Here is an 18,509-nt window from a genome sequence, read left to right on the forward strand (position 1 = left end):
ATATTTCCTTCTAAATCACTTCTTTATGATAATCTATACTAAAAGGTAGAAAATCATAAATCCTCAGTGTTATTTCCAAGAGGACTTAGTCACAGAAGAAATATAAGAATGTATCTAATTTCAAATTTTTATGGTTATTTTACATTTCATGTACATATGTCTTGCCTCTCCAACTAACTTCTAAAATCTGCGATGGCAGGGAATATGTTTTTGAAAGTACGTATCTGACTGAGAGCTCTTTGAGGACTCTCAATCATCTTTGTATCTACTTACTAATTACATCAGTTGGTATATAGTTAGACCTCCATGCTATATTGAGGGAGAGAGAAAGCAAATGGGTGTAATTATCTTATAAATCTATTTGCATAATTATTGTAATGCATCCTCAGTTTTGCCATTAATGTTTCTGGAGAGCCAAAGGAAACAATTGGAACAACCTGAGCAGTGTTGTGTGTTTGAAGGCATCAACTTTTGTATATAGGTGAAAGAGTATAAACAAATAAAAATACCAATATGATACTTAGACCTTAATTAAGCAGAATGACAACTTGGAACCACAAAGGTACATGGACATATTGTGAAATCTGTTGATATTTTTGCTCTCAGCTCTTAGTTTGAGTCTTTGTAAAAGTTTTTAGATTATACAGAAACCTGGGAATTGTCTTCTCTTTAGTAATGTGTCTGGGAAACATCACAGCTGTTCATTAACATATGAATTTAGTAGAGTTTCAAAATTCCCCAATCATTGTTATCTCTGAGTATATTCTTTGTTGCGAAGGGAAGTGAGTTGTTATTTTATTTATCTGAAGATTGTACTGTGATAAGCAAAGTGTCAGGAGTAATCATACCAAATGCTATCTACCACAATAGCATACAATTACACTTTACATGTCTTTCATCAAGAAAAGAAGTGAAGTTTTTAAATTACTTATCATGACTTGATGAGTTGAACATTTTAATGAAAGTTGCTTAAACTCAGAGTAAGATCATTAGAGATACTAATAAAATAGATTTCAGACCCATCATTTGTCACAGCACATAGAATCCAGGAAAATTCCTAAAAAGTACAAAAATTTACTTAAGCTCTCAAGAGCTTACATTAATTTGGGCCAAATAAGAAACAAGACATAAATAAATATAAATATCAAACAGCTAACACTTATCTATGGGGACTTTCATATCTTGGAGGTTAAGAAGTGGGTCTCCTTAATGAGGGCTTTAAACACAACTCTCTGGAGAGGTACCTCTCTGATTGCGGTTTTCTTCCTTTGCATAGTTGCTTCCAATTTTTTTTTTTCCCCTTCCCACCACCCCCCTACCACAGAGACGTTTGACATGAGTTCAGGGATGTTTATAGAGATATGTTTTGGGAAGTATAGCAAGAACTATATTAGAACTATTACCTAAAAATAGGTTTATTAATTGATACAGAGCCAAGCAAAATAACAGCATTTTTATGTTTCTTCCATTTTCATAAATGGGGAAGTTGCAGTATGCCAAGGCAAGTGCAATCTCTTAAAAAGTGAGTTTAACAGAGAGTTAAAGGAAAGAGAGAATAGGGTAAAATATCTATTTTAATACAAGATTTTATTTCAAAGAGACATCACTAGAGGGAAAAGGAAAAGGAAAATGATGAAAGGAATTTATTTCCCATTAAATACATTTATACATTCAGTGTGTACTTCCTCTGGCAATCTAAAATATATGGCTCTATTTTAGCTTTTAGTTTATAATTCATTAACCTCATTCTAACATTATAAAGCCTATGAATAGTCTGGTCTGAACACATCATACCCCTCAAAGCCTACTACAGGTCATTATTTCCTACAGAATGAAGAGCAAATTCATTAGTCTGAATTCATTAGCCTGAAATTTAATATATTTCTCACTTGCATTTCTAGTAGGACTCACCACATGGTTCACCTAGATATGATTCCTTTCCATGATTGGTGTGAAGAGCCAAACATATGTGACACATTTTCAATAATTTTGCAATCTAGCTATTAAACATTTTTAACTTAACATAGCCATAATAAGGGTATTTGTACCATGGAAATTTTAAGTGCCACAAATCCAATTTGATTTTTTTCCTTCAAAGAGCCATTTATTAAACATTTAGTAGCATATCACTGCTGAATTCTTCAAACATGCCGTATACTCCCTGACTACATGCCCATGGTCTTCTGCTTTGCCCCTGGATGCCTCCATTCTGTCTACATCTGTTAAACCCCATCTAGTGTCCACTCTTCCTAAGATCTTGCTTAAATGGCTTCTTTCTGGCTCATATAAGCCAGAAATACCCTGTAATAGCCTGTTGGTCTTGTGAGCTGATCTGCATCCACAGTCTAAATAGCTTTAAGTTCCGTACTCTCGTCTCTCCTTCTCAATACCTGAGTCCTAACATGTGGATCACCAAGAGTTATCAGTTCTCTATGATTTCTCAGAATTCAGTAGTAAAAATATTCAGATTTATCAAAGGCACTTTTACTACTCTTCTATTCTTATTAGCTAATGCCTAAATGTGTAGGCTAAAGCAAAATTTAAAAATTCTAATCTAGGGAGAACAGATCTTTTTAAAGTATGAAATTATTTCTACTCTTCCAAATTCCTTTTATGTAGAAAGTTCACTGTGTTGATGTGGTGACAGGAATTTACTTGAATAATTTCTAGTTTGAATGCTATCAGGAAGACACTTCCACTCCTCAGCACAAAGTCATTTTGTTTGTAGCTACTTCCTGTTGGCCTCTGTCAAATGCTTACATAGGGGCCTCCTACAAATGTATGAGTGTGCTACACTAGCCGACATAGTTGCCAGATACCAAGGTTGCCAAAATTCTTTACATTTATGCTAACATTTAATCTTTCTGACTTTTTTTTTTTTTTAAGATTTCATCCATTTGACAGATAGAGATCACAAGTAGGCAGAGAGGCAGGCAGAGAGAGAGGGTAGGGGAAGCAGGCTCCCTGCTGAGCAGAGAGCCAGACGTGGGGCTCCATCCCAGGACCCTGGGATCATGACCTGAGCCGAAGGCAGAGGCTTTAACCCACTGAGCCACCCAGGCTCCCCATAATCTTTCTGACTTTTAATATTTAGACATTATTATCCCTATTTTGCAGAAGTGGGAAGTGAAATTTTGTGAGTTTTTTTTTAAATGCTTACTAGATAACTCATTAATCAAAGTACTGAACCACCACTTAAAACTAATTTTTTATGTGCTATAATGTTCAATGTTTAGCTAATGAATTTTTTCCAATTAAGTAGGAAGGGGCAATTTTTTTTTTTTGAAGGGCAATTTTTAAAAAACACTACAATTGTTGTGTTTAACTAAAAATGTGAATTATGTGGGGGCGCCTGGGTGGCTCAATCAGTTAAGCATCTGACTCTTGATTTTGGCTCAGGTCGTGATCCCAGGATCCTGAGATTGAGTCGCATGTTGCATTCCATGCTGGACCAGGCATAGAGCCTGCTTGAGATTCTCTCTCTTTGTATCCCACCCCACTGCGCATGTGCTCTCTGTCCCTCTATTTAAAAAAAAAAAAAATGGGAATTATGTGGTAGGATAATATATTGACATATTTACTGATGTAGATTTTCCTTTATCTGCATTTCTCTAAACCTATGACCTTCACCTATTCTAGTCAATAACATATAAGTCTTCTGTCTTTCAAGATGTTCTTACAGTTAAATAAATTAAGTCCTTGGCTTTCGATGTTCAAAATCCAGTATCTGGATGTAGTATTAAAATAGTTTTGAAGTTTTCCTCCCAAAGTAATCTCAGGTAGTTTTGAAGTTCTGCCTAATGGTGGAAAGAACCTGCACTCTACTTTTAGCTAAATTTGGAGATATGGCCAAAACTCAAGTTTCCCATGTCCTCGAATGACAATGGGCCAGAAAGCCTGATAATTTTATCTACAACCCTGATTCCCTATGTGCTGGAGTGTGATATTACAAAGATAATAAAGAGCCTCAAGCATTCTGAAAGAATTCTAGACAACCTTCAGTGTGCTTTAGAAGTGATTGAAAGAGAGCTAGACCTAGAAAACCTTTAGAAACAAGGAACAACACATCAGCAATCCTGAAGACTAGATAAGGACAAGGGGGTTTTATGAATGTCAGCATCCAGAGATGATACAGTTTAATATAAAAGCATTCTACCCAATGTCTTGGAGGTAGCAAAGGCTATCTGGATATAGATAGAGCTCTATGAAAGCGGGTGGGAGCATGGGCCTGGGGTATCCTGAATCAACAGAGCCAGGTTTTAGATACCTGATGGAATGAAGACTTGAACTAGCACACTGAATTTCATTCTTGAAAAATAATGTCACATTTCTTGCCAGTTTGGTTTGGTGGGCAAAATTGGTGGCTACTGTAGCAGAACTGTAGTCTTAGAATGAAAATATTCTAAGGTGTTTAAGGGTAAAAATACGCACTCTTTTTACATTAAAAGATAAGGAACTTTAAAATCATCTTTTACATTAAAAGATAACAGTGGGAATATAAATTGGTGCAACCCCTACAGAAAATAATATGGAGATCCCTCCAAAAACTGAAAATAGAAGTACCATACCATCCAGTAATTCCTCTTCTGGGTATTTACCTAAGGAAAAGATAAACTCTAATTAGAAAATGTATATGCTCGGGGCGCCTGGGTGGCTCAGTGGGTTAAATAAAGCCTTTGCCTTCGACTCAGGTCATGATCCCAGGGTCCTGGGATCGAGCCCCGCATTGGGCTCTCTGCTCAGCAGGGAGCCTGCTTCCTCCTCTCTCTCTCTCTGCCTGCCTCTCTGCCTACTTGTGATCTCTCTCTGTCAAATAAAATGAGTATAATCTTTAAAAAAAAAAAAAGAAAGAAAGAAAGAAAGAAAGAAAATGTATATGCTCCCCTATGCTTATTTCAGTGTTGCTTACAATATCCAAGCTATGGAAGCAATCTTAAGTATCAATTGATGGAGGAATGGATAAAGAAGATATGGCTTATCTACATGATGAAATATTACTCAACCAAAAAAGGAATAAAATTTGCCATTTATGACAACATGGTCGAGCCTAGACTATATTATCCTAATGACAGAATTCAGAAAGGGAAAGACAAATTGCCATATGATTTCACTTATATGTGGAATGTAAAAAACAAAAACAAATGAACAAACAAACAACAACAAAGGTGAACAGACCCAAATATAGCAAATAAACCAGTGGCTGCCAAAAGGGAGGTAGGTGGTGATATAGGTAAAATAAATGAAGGAGATTAAGAGGTAAACTTCCACTTGTAAAAGAAATAAGTCATGGGAATTACAGTGATTACTATTCTAATAGCTGTGTGGTGATGGAGTAACTATAGTTCTTGTGGTAAGCGTTTTGTAGTGTATATAATTATCAGGAACATCTGGGTAGCTCAGTCAGTTAAGCATCTGCCTTCAGCTCCGTCATGATCTTGGGGTTCTGGGATCCAGCCCCGTGTGAGGCTGCCTGCTCAATAGGGAGTCTGCTTCTCCCTCTGCCTCTCCCCCCTGCTCCTGCTCTCTCTAGCTCATGCTCTCTCTCTCAAATAAGATAAATAACATCTTTAAAAAAACCCCTGTCAAATCACTATATTGTACACCTGAAACTAATATATATCAACTATATGTAAATTAAATTTTTTAAAAGATTTTTATTTATTTATTTCACAGACAGAGATGACAAGTAGGCAGAGAGGCAGGCAGAGAGAGAGAGAGGAAGAGAAGCCGACCTCCTGCTGAGCAGAGAGCCTGATGTGGCTCCATCTCAGGACTCTGGGATCATGACCTGAGCTGAAGGCAGAGGCTTTAACCCACTGAGCCACCCAGGTGCCCCTGTCAATTAAAATTTTAAACATAATAAAAAGATAAGGGACTTATAACAGTATCCTATCACGTAGAATAAAACATTTTATTATTGGTAGATGTGATAAGTGAAAAGAAAAAAAAATAGAGTAGCATCTCCAGCTTTTGGTTTGTGGAATCTAAGAGCAGAAATACCAAGGTAATGTTTTTCTACAACTTGGGAAGGGAAGATAGTTTTCACTATTCAAATCACATGATGGACTTGAATTAGCTTAGATTTATGTAGGATTTAAGAGAGAGGTGATTCAGAAGTGGATATCACAGAAAAACTTCAATAATATCAATAGACTGCTGATAAGAACCTGTATAGAAATATAATCAGTAGCAAGTAAAGGTTTCCATACATAGACACACCAAACTGTGCATACATTTTAGAGAGTTCCTAAGAACACTGAAGTTTATTCATTAACTCCCTCTTCTCTTTAGATTTTCAGGTTGAGAGAAAATGGGACCATTAGCCAATTGCTAAGAAACTGATGAGAAAACTATCATTACCCAGGTTTCAAAATTTTTAATCATTCTTGATGGCATTTATGTACTTCCTGCTTTACTAATTGAGAATTTTGTCATCTTCTTAAATAAGAGAAAATAACGTAAAGCAACACTCTGTGCCTTCATAAATGTGATGTGCTTCTTTTTCCTTTTACTCCATTATAAACTGTGTTTTCTAAACAATGATGCTAGACAGAATTTGGTCCTAGAAAACAACATGCTTATTTATATAACTTAGTCACTTTTCCTCAAATATAATACTCTAGAAAAATGTGATTATGGTAAGCACAATTTTCAGAAACCTCTTTTGTGTTTTAAATCGTAGAACTTGATTTGAAGCAAGTTTGTCCTGTGTGGTCCATTTTACATGAAAAGAAAGAATGTCTCTGTCTTTTAGTCTCCAATTTTGTGTTGTTTTTTAGAGTGGCTATCCCTTGCAAAATGTAAGTCTCGAGCTACACTGTAGAATCTATTTTTATAGAAGGAAATATCCTTCTGTATGATCCTCAAATGAAAAGCTGTCATCCATCTTCTGAATAGGCTTTATCCCTCCTTCAATGGCTAGTTTTTGAAACTGCTGATGACTAGAAGCAATTCTTTATAACTCCCTAAATAAAGACATCAGTCTATCAGCAAAAAAACAGTACATGAGCAGGAAGGGGCAGCTGTCTCCAAGAGGGGGTGGGGAAAAAGAACACTTATCAGCTTAGTTAAAAGCTGTTAAATGTTATTATTGAGTGTGTGTCAATATGATGTGTCCTTACAGTTTAAAATGCTGCTTCAAGCAAAAGGTTTTTTTTTTTTTTCTTTTTCTTTTTGTAATTTATGCTATATTAACCTAAGTATATAAATTCTTCTGTGCAAGAGTCTTACCCTACCATCAAAGGCAATTAGAGTCGGGAAGGAAACTTCAAAGCCAAAATGAGAACTGAATCCTAAAATGGTCAGTTCATTTTAGGATTAAAGATAAAGCATTATTCAGAGTGTCTTAGAGAAAAGCAAAGGTAAAGCAAAAAAGTCTGTAGTGCCTCATCCACATACCCCACCCTCACTCACCCTGACCTTGTTTCTTTATTGTACTCTTTAGGTGAAATAAGATATATTATAATGAGAATCAGTGAAGAGGTACAGTGTGAAAAGCTGTTCAAAAGCAAATGGATACAGTGAGAATTTGTCTTTCACATAGCTTAAGTATTTTCTTTGTATACCACCCCCCCACCCCCCCACCCCCACCCCCATCCTCCATCTTGGAAAGGTTTTAGGATCTTCTTTTTCTCCCCCATCTTTTGAAAATTAAAAAAAAAAAAATGCACCTTGATGTGGGGCTTTTAAAAAAAATCCGTTTTTCCTGGGCATTATTTCAGCTTTCTATAGTATGTAAAATCATGCTCTTCAGTCCTGAAAATGTCATGGAATTATTTCATTAAAGATTACCTCTCTTCTGTGTTCTCTTTTCTCTCTGTTGGCTCTGTTATATGGGGCTTCTGGTTTTTCCCCCATTCAGACTCTCTCACTCATTCTCTCTCCCTTTCCTCTGTCTCCATCTATGACGTGTAGACACACACAAACAAGCTGCTCTTTTAACCCCAGAGCTCCTAATTTAATAGGATAAATCATTGACTTACTTTTCTTACTTCCTCTGACATTCTGTTTCTGTTTTCTTTTTCTGGAGATTTTCTTGATTTCTTCTTTTAAACATTCTATTCAATTTTCAGTTTCTGCTCTTGTACTTTTAACACCTGGGAGAGTTTCTGTTGTTATCTGGTTATTTATTTCTTTTCTGTAATAAAAACTTGTTTTTATTGCATAGATGTAATATCATTATGTGTGTATGTAAATTTTGCTTTCTCTGTTATTTTAATTTTCAACAGTCGTTTCTACTTCTGTTGTTTGCCTGAATTGGTGTGGTTATATTATTCTCTATCTTTTATACTAGAGAATCTGATGTTTACTCTGCTAATATTTGAGAATGAAGGTCCAAAATGTTAACTGTGAGCTTGGTATATGGATACATGTGTCAGAGAACTTTAGAATAATAATGTGTGGTGTGGTATGATTGATTTAAGAGTGATCTTACTATTTTATCAGGACAATTGTAAAAGATGAGGATTGGATATTGTTTTTCTTGTTCATTTGTTTCCTCCATTTTCCATTTCCCATTACTATGTTTCCTCAATAGTATTCCATTTTCCTGATGAGTGATACAAACTATTTACCACTGTTCTTTAATCATAGTAGGGAAAGTGAACCAGAGGAGAGGGTCAGTCTTAGCCCTCAATTTATATTGTAGGCATTATTTGTACAGAGAGTGTGTATATATTTACATTTGCATATATTTATATGTATATACATACAGACATATATGGTCCATATGAAAATTATCAGCCCGAGGAACATACATATAAAATACTTGCATCTAAACCAGCGTAATCATTTTTCTAAAGTTATGTTTTTCCTTACACAATGTGACTAGATCTCTTCTCAGCTGAAGAGAAAGTGTACTCATTCAGAGAAATCGCTGGCTACCTAAAAGTGTTTCTTATGCCTATGCATTAGAATCAATGAATTAGAGAGTGTTCATCTACAATATTTGACTATTTCCCGAACCATGCCTACTGAGTGAGAATTTTGGAGTATGAGACTCTGGGACTGTTTTAGTTTTAGTATTATAACTTTAATTTCCCTGCTCATTCCAATGCAGCTGAATCATTAAGGAGCAAATGATAATAAATGGCTAAGAGTAAAAGCCTTATAAAAGTGGAAATAAATTCCTAAAAATAAATTATCACATCAATAAGAAAACAATAAATAAAGAAAAATTTCTTCTTCCAAATTCTAGTTCTTTAAATTGAGGTTCTTTTGGGAAGTATTTATTTCTGCCCCAGACCACTAGGTTACCTAAAAGTTCACTTTTTTCCAGTAAAGTGCCCTGAGAAGCATCATAGTGGGGAATTTAGAAGCTGGATTGATCAGCTCAGTTATTCCTCAGTGTGATCAATATGATTTAAAAAAGAGAAGATGTGCTACATAGGTCATTGACCCCCTGAGCAGATAATCCAAGCAGATTATTCCTAGAATATCAGGAGAATATACATGTATATTTCAGGTTAAATAATCAATGACTAAAATCAAAGGACATGGATTTTCCAAACTTGCTTGCTTCTAACTATCACCTGGTATTTTATTTGTTAAAAATAAAAACTTCTGAGCCTAGTAAAAAATGACTACGTCTTGAAATTTAGAATCTTTAAAGATTATTGATAAAAATCTGCATTTTTTGCAAATACCCTGTGAGTTTTATAAACAAGAAAATTCAGGCTACCTTGTACTAGACTTACAGCTTCATGAGGTCAAGGACATGTTTTGTTTGTTTGTTTGGTTTGTTTTTGTTTTTCTTTTTATTTTTTTTCCATTTCTGGATTTACTTTCCACATTGCCTCACACTAAAGTACTCAATGCATAATGGGAAGTAAATTTTTTTCAAAGTGGTATAAATTTCAAAAATGACTTTCAAAAATGAACATGAGAGGAGCCAGGCACAGCATAACATAGCAATAAAGTCCAGCATATAAAGAGGAAACCTAAAGAAGAATAAATTTTATCCATGAAACCACTGAAGCTAGGATTTAGCAATGATAGTGGCACACTTCATTAGTAAACACTGTAAATTAATGTTGGTCATTGGGAAGGATGACTCCATAACTGTGAGAAGAATGTTAGAGGAATTATAATTTCTATAAGGACATATGTATGAAAATGAGGAAGAAGAAAGAAACAGACAATAATGAAGAAAATGAGGAAGAGAGACAAAATGGAATTAATTCAGTCCCCTACATGGCAAATTAAACTCCTGGTTAAATCAATACAATCAGCTCAGACTGCTAATATATTGTGACTTTTTGTCTATTTTTAAAGCAATCTTTTTCTCCTTAAAGTCAGAGTTAAAAAAAATACTAATTCTGGGTAAACCCATCTATCAGTTGTTAGAGAGATTGGTGTCAAAGTTGAACACAAGTAATTAGTCATATGAAAATTTTCTTCCCATTTCCTTTAGTCTTTCTATATTGTCATTTATCCAACTAAGTTAAATAACCAGCTCATTTATTTTAATTTATATTAATAATAAAATATATATAACAATGATCTTTTTCTCTAATCAGTTTTAAAACTGAATCTCATAAATTCTGACATTCTGTGATGCCAGTAATTGTTTGAATCACATTCTACATACAATTTTTTGTATGTATTTTTCTTATTATGGGAGTTTTATTTCATGATTTGTATATTCAAATTTGTTTCTATTTTTTAAATTTTTTTAATTGTGATAATTTGTCATATTCCATGTGGTCAGAAATGTGCTGTGTAGAATTTCTAATGTTTTGTAATTAAAATTGTTTCTCAAAATATGATCAGTCATTGTAATTGTTCACTGGACTAACATTTGCAAAATAAATATATTCTCTGTTTCCAAGGCACACAAGTAAATTTAAAAATAAAATCTGTTATATGCCTTAAATGTTAAACAACCCTCTATAGGTTTCATCAGTGTCCATCAGATCTACCCAAAATTGATTTTATTTGTAATCAACTTTGTTTTTTATTTTCAGTGTAATGTCATTTGTAGCAGCAATCTTTATCATCTTTATCAAGTATATATGTTTGGTGATATAAAGTCAAATGTAAAACTTCTACTTTGCCTCTCATTCTATTTGATATTAATATTCAAGATCCTGCTTTTTTGTTTTGGCATTTACATTTCACTCATTGCATTATTTCTATGCATTCTATGATGCATAGAAATTTGCCTTTATTTGCTATTATTATTGCTTTAACCCAATCTGAGGGTACTTGCCCTCTAATGGAGAAGTTTATACTTAAATATAAACCATTTATATTTATTGTCAAACTAAATATTTGGGATTAACTTTGTCTTATTGCTTTATGCTTTTGCTTTAGGCTATATTGTTTCAGTGATTTTTCTCCAAATCTTTTGTTTTGTGGACTGAGGATAGTTCTTAAGTACATTATTTTTTGCCCTCATGATTGAAAGTTTTACATTAACTTGTATGGCATTCAAATTTAAAAATAGACTGCAATGCAAATATTTATATGTAACTTTTATGAACACTGAAATTATATCCTGTTTTTAAATATCTTCTAGAGTAAAATTATAAACTTGCCATCTTTTAACTTACTAAATATCCTAAATTTTAAAACTCCCAAGAGTGTGAGTGGGTTTTAAGAACACATTATTTTTATTATTTCAGTTATGAGACTAGCATTTTTCTTATTTTAGTTTTATATTCTTTGAGAAGATCCTTTATAAAGTACTATCACTTGTTTTTGTAGAGTTTTTTCTGGTGTAAGAGTGATGCAATACACATATCTGGTTCTTTTAATGTATCAGAATGATAGGAATACTGTACTTCTTGCAAAATTAATGCTTATATCTAACTGAGTTATAGTGGAATATATGTGTAATGGGGAGAGTTTTCTACACTTTGCTAAATGATTTATTTAGAAAATGGAGAGAGACAAGTGTGCGCTCTCTACTAGTTGTTCTGGTTTTGACTTACCTTATCTATCATCTATTCTTCAAAGTATGATTACTTTTATTTTATTATTTTATTTGTGTGTATGATTACTTTTATTTTATTATTTTATTATGTGATTTCAATAAATGTAGATTATTGCAAACATAATCAGGATCAATAAAATGGAGTTAGAAATTTGGGGATGGAGAATATTATATGTGGTTAGAAGACAAAAGGAGTCAAAGATGAATAAAGATAATTCAAGTATTACTGGCTTGTATTCTATTATCAAAAAATAAAAATGTCAGAATCCATGAGTTTCAGCCAGATATGGATGGCCCCATATTTCACACAGAATAGAATTTAAATTCATCTGTATATTTTCTGACTTGGACTTATGATTTCTGATTTTGACATTTTCCCCTAGCCTTAGAATCCACCGTTGTTATATCTGAACTCCAATTAAAGTTGACTTCTCCCTTTACTTGAAAACTGACTTTGTTTTCTTACTGAGTTTAATACTAAAAAAGGAAAAAAAAAAGAAGCTTTCTAAATCACCAACAAATTTGAAACTTGTGTATTTATTTATACATGCCTTATAATTCTTCCTCAATTTATGTTATTCTCCTCCATAGCACCGATGCAAAGAAAATTGTATTCCTACAATTGGGGATTATGAAATCTAAAAATTACAAAGGATTTTAGTAAAAATGTAAATGAACTTCCTAAATCTCAAAACATGTATTGATTATAATAAATAAATTACTGGGTGCCTAGATGGCTTAGATGGTTAAGCATCTGCCTTTGGCTCAGGCCATGATCCTGGGACCCTTGGATCAAGTCCTGCATCAGGCTCCCTGCTCAGTGGGGAGTCTGCTTCTCCCTCTGCCAATCTCTCTCTCTTCCTCTCTCTCTCTGTCACTCATGAATAAATAAATAAAATCCTTAAAAAAAAGAAAAATTACTGAAAACAGTTATAAAAACTGTATTATTCATGAGCACAGAAATCAAAATAGCATCACATATAAAGTTGGGAACATTTATATCCTATAAATAGCTTTGATTAACATGACAATTTATATTTACAAATATTAAATTATTTTGACATTGTAAATAGCTATTTATGCTGGTAAAAGTAAAAATATTAAACAGAAAAACCATTAAGAGTTTGAAATATATTAAGTATATTTATATTTTAATTTAATTATTGCATAATTATAAAATACAATATACATTATATTATTAATTACATATCATTAGGTTTTGTATATGACTTTATATAGTTGTAAACTATATATCATATAATATATGTATTTATAGTTATCGCCTAATGGACTGAGCCATTCAGGTATCCCTTGATAGGGGGAAGAAAAAGATACTTTCTTTGAATTTCTTAAGCAGAGTAAAATTAAAACCTGACAGTTCTATGAAGCAATACTCTTTTGTGAATATATAATGTGATATTATCTGCCTAGAAACAATTAAAACAAAGGATTAAAATATTAATATAGAATCCTAATGACATATAAAAATATACAAAACACAGTATAAAGAAAATAGAATATTTATCAGTTCATATAATTATAACTTGAAACTTTTTAGAGATGTAAAAAATCACACAGAAATGCACTGATCTGATTATACTTCAAACTTTCTGTGTAACAATAATAAGAAAAATGAACAGGTTGGGGATATATTTTTAATAAGAATTATTTAGGAAAATAAATAGATTTATTATCTCATTCCATACCAGTAAACTACTGAATTTGATAAAATAGATTATTCATTGCTTGAAAATCTGTAACAAAATATTTTCAATGATTGTGCTCACATTAAGTATGTTACTCTCTGGAATTTATCTCAGAAAAATAAATATTATTTTTCAAAGGTAATGAAGACTATTGCTTGAATAAATTTGCTTCATTGATATATGCAATGAAGGAAACATAAATTTTATAACTAAGTAGATTAAAGTAACCTAAATATCCCCAAACAAATTAATAATTAGGTTTAGATTGCCCTGAATTCATAGAATATTAGGCAACTATTAAAATCATGAAGTCATCCACAAAATATGAAAATATATATTAAAAGTGCAAAAAAGAATCATAAGACAAAACTATTTGGATAATGTAATTATTAAAAGCTATGTCATATGTGAATGCTTTCCTATGCACAAATAGCTTTCCTTTTAGGTTGGCAAACTTAGATTCCTGTCTTTTTTTTTAATAAATTAGAAAAAAATTATCATTGTAAAAAATAATTGATTGTTACATTTTATTATAAAAGGGAAATAGTGCTAATTCAGAAAAAACAAAAAGAAACAAAATCTTTCAGTTAGGAAACTATGTAGCTAGCTAAATTTGTTTGCCATAATTAGAAAGCATACATTCTAATAAAATGTAAGGGGAAAGATAACAGATGTTAACTTTATTTCTTGTCTGCATGATTTTATATGGTAATTTCTTTATACAATAAATTAATGCCATAAAAGACATTGATTATGGATGTATTGTTGATTAAGTACAATAAATGTCAAACAAAATGGAAATAGTTAGCAAAAGAAATCATTATATATACAATAATTGCATGTATAATTTATACCACATACATAAATAAGGAATAAATCAGTGAAGGGTAAACTTTATTATTGAGCATTTACTAGGGACAGAAAATATTTGTGCTGAAAGGAACATATTTTTAAAGGCAAATCTAGTTCCAGGCATTAGTCTTTGAAAAGATAGGAGAATGTTTTTTAATGAATGTAAAGTAATATTTCAAGGGAAAACTCTTCTCTAATAGAAAGTTACTATTCATAGAAACTAATTATAAGAGAGGGTTTCACTAATTTTAAAGGTGTCTGACCAAGGTGAAAAATTAACCATGAATCATACTGCCATTGGTTGATCACCTGGTGATGTTTCAGTACTTCATCATGCATTCCTAAGGTAGAGTTCTCATGGAGTTCATGGACCCACACATGTGCAATCATCGCAGATGCATTCACCCCAGACTGCAGGATGTGTACTTGTAGGAAGTGAAATCACTAAATGTGACATTTAAAAACTCTAAATTTCAACGAAAATTCCTTCCTTTGTCACCAAGATTTTCATAATTCTTTATAGTGACAAGTAATTATGCTTGATTAACTGACAGACTTTAATTAACTAGTGCTGTTTGTAATTTCATAATTTAAAGGAGATTCAAATGACTCAGTCATTAATAAAAATAATTTTCAATTGGATTGGTTTCCATAAGTTTAAAAATGTGTTCTTTTCAACATTTTTTTTCATTAGAAAATAAGATCAACCATGTTAGATTTGCTAGCATTTATCCAAATACTTTATATGCAAATCTAATTGACCCCCTATCTTTGTAGCTCAGATGAAGTTTTCGGGTATTCATTGTTTTAGCAAATGATGTTTTGCCAAAATGTTTTGCAATGTTTTGGCAAAATGTGTCAGTGTCTGAAATCATGTGAAAAAAAAAAAACATATTTTAAAAGCACAATTCAGTTTTGAACTAAAGAATTTGAAGCTTCTGTATTGTTGCTATATCCAGTTCAATAAAATTTATGCATGTTTTTAAAAGGACTGAAAACAAGCAAAAAAGTTTTACATATCAAAACAGAAAAACCCTAAACTAGCATTTTTAATAATACACAAAGAAGTTGGTAAGTGTGTAATAAATGGGATTTCTGCAAGGAGCAATCAACATGTATCAATGGATGATGTAACATTTTTTCTGTTGATCTTGAAGTTTGACAATCTTCTTGTATTTCATTTAACATAATCTCCTAAATGATGTTTGATTAAGGATGGATATGTTTTAATTCTTTCTTTTTTTGGCTAAGGAATTTTCCCTTAAAGATATTCTCTACATGGCCAAATTTCTTTGAGAAAACAAATCTTGTTTGAATAATAAAGAATAATATCTAAAATCACTAATAACTATAGAAGATTATTGTCAGATTTTTATTTGCCATAGGTTTTCCTATATGTAGTATGTGCATGCTTGTTTTCCAATAAAGGAGGAAAAAAGTTCAATTCTGTATACGTGGAAGTGTTTGTGACTTTTGGCCAGATTTATACATGTATATATAATTCCTTTTCTACTATAAGAAATAGTAAATTGAGATAGTTAAAAGAAGATTCGTTTATAGGATCTATTGAGACTACTTGTTACAACAGAGCAATACCACAGGTTGATTAACTTGTTATGCATACATTCTACTTATTTAATTTACATTTAAGAATATTTTCCAAATTGGCTTTCAAGATAGAAGGTTTTTTTTACTAATGTCTTTCTTCATAATTCTTTGCAATCTCTAAAAAATCATTCTGCCTTCTTATATGCTGCTTGTGAGATTATTTCTAAAGTACCTCCTGGGTAATAGTCTCTTTGAAATTGGCAACACTTAATGAAAAATACATACATATTCATCATTAAAAAGAAGATACAGAGAAAATATTACTAGTATATAATCACTCTGAGCAGAAGAATTATTTTGAACCTGAAAGAAATCATTAACTGTAAATAACCCAGGGATCAAAGATTTGAGGGGGAAAAGTGGGCTAGAGGGTAGACACTGCCCTAGTGGGCTGAATGAAGGACTATCTGAAACATAAGCTCAGAGAAGAAAACAAAGTTACCAAGTTCTTGCCAACCTGGAGACTTCCTTCAGGATAAGGCCAGGAAGCATTAGGGAAGTTATATCAGTCATTATAAAGAGTGGAAAGCAGCATGGTTTTTGGTTAACTGCTTTCTGCTTCAATAATCATATTAATGATAAGGAGCTTTTTTGTAATTCCAGGTGACCTTTTAATGAAAGAAAATAAATACATGATTTCTACAATTTACTTTTCTTCAATAAAACTCTTTCACTGCAATTAAATAATGGAGATCCTATTTAGATGTATTTCAGGCCATGAAAATTAAATATGCAGATTTAAGATTGTCAAAACAGTTCTTTAGGTTCAATCTTATCATTTTAGGATTTACATTTAAAACTATCCCTGCTGTTAACTAACAGTGTGCAATGAAAATTGGGCTCATTTTATTAAATTTAACATTACATACATATTTTTCTCTACCTGCTATTTTTTAAAAATATTTTATTTATTTATTTATTTGACAGAGATGACAAGTAGGCAGAGAGGCAGGCAGAGAGAGGAAGGGAAGCAGGCTCCCTGCTGAGCAGAGACCTCCCAATGTGGGGCTCCATCTCAGGACCCTGGGATCATGACCTGAGCTGAAGGCAGTGACTTTAATCCACTGAGCCACCCAGGCGCCCTGTTATTTTTTTGATATAAATATATTTAAGGAATTATATTTTTATGGCAGAATTTTATCAAAAAGCCCACAGGTAATTGTTTCATCACTTCTGTATTTTAAAAAGGGCCACTGTGTCAATAAGGGACATATTTATTTTTTTAACATAAATTTAAAACTTTCTGAAATTGGCAATATTGTAATAATTCCTATCACTTAATTTTTAGATGCTCAAGAAAATGAAGTTATGAACACCTTCTGAGATCATAGAAAGCTGGATATAACTAAAATTTAGCCATTACCTTTTCTTCTTAGTTGAAAATATTAAAAGACCGTGATGACTAACGCTGAAAAACTGGACTGCATCTTTTTCAGGGTAGTAGTGGGAATGAGATACATTGAAAAAAGTTTAACTGTTCTCTATTTTCTGTTTCATGACAAATTGAAATATTAAGAAAACAGTCTATAAATTAAAAACATGAAATATGATAGCATCATTAATTAGGTTTTAAAGAATCAAGAATAAGTCCTCAAAATTATTATATAGATAGGTAGATGATAGATAGATATACAGACAGAGAGATACATAACTACTCAGAACTTCCAAAACAAACTAGATGTATTCATAAAATATCATCCTACAAATGGTTTGATGTTATGGGCAAATGTCCAGGTCCACTCTTCTGGCCATAGGTTTATATATTTTTGAGCCATTTCCAGTTATTGGCGTCTGTGCACAATGGGAAAGAACATGATCTCTGACGTAAGAAAAGGAATTTTTAAATTTAATTTATTTTTATTTTTTAAAGATTTTATTTATTTATTCGACAGAAAGAGAGAGAGCTCAAGCAGAGGAAGTGTCAGGCAGAAGGAAAGGGGAAAAACAGGCTACTCACCCAGCAAGGATCCCATGCAGGGCTAAACCCCAAGACTCTGAGATCATGACCTGAGCTAAAGGTGACACTTAACAGACTGAGCCACTGAGGCACCCTGAAAAGAGATTTTAGTTTTAAATTTACTATTTATTAGCAGCTTCACATCAGGCAATTTAGAGAAACAGCCTCAGTTGCTCAGACTGTCAAAAATGGGAATAATAATACATATTCACAAAGTTATTATGAGAATTAAATTAAGTCATACACGGAATTAGAGTGACAGGCAGTACTAAGTGTTCAATCAAATACATATTTTCCTCTTTTTACTTCCAAGACTCAAAAAGAAGTATGCATACCTAGGTCCAGTTATGGACTGACCTGGGAATAATTTAGCTGAAACTCAATGGATTTTCCCAAATTAACTGGATTTGGTTGCTTTTTTGTCTCCAAAAGGATACATAATCTATCTTCA

The sequence above is a fragment of the Mustela nivalis genome, assembly GCF_964662115.1.
Source record: "Mustela nivalis genome assembly, chromosome: 5".
Classification (NCBI taxonomy): domain Eukaryota; kingdom Metazoa; phylum Chordata; class Mammalia; order Carnivora; family Mustelidae; genus Mustela; species Mustela nivalis.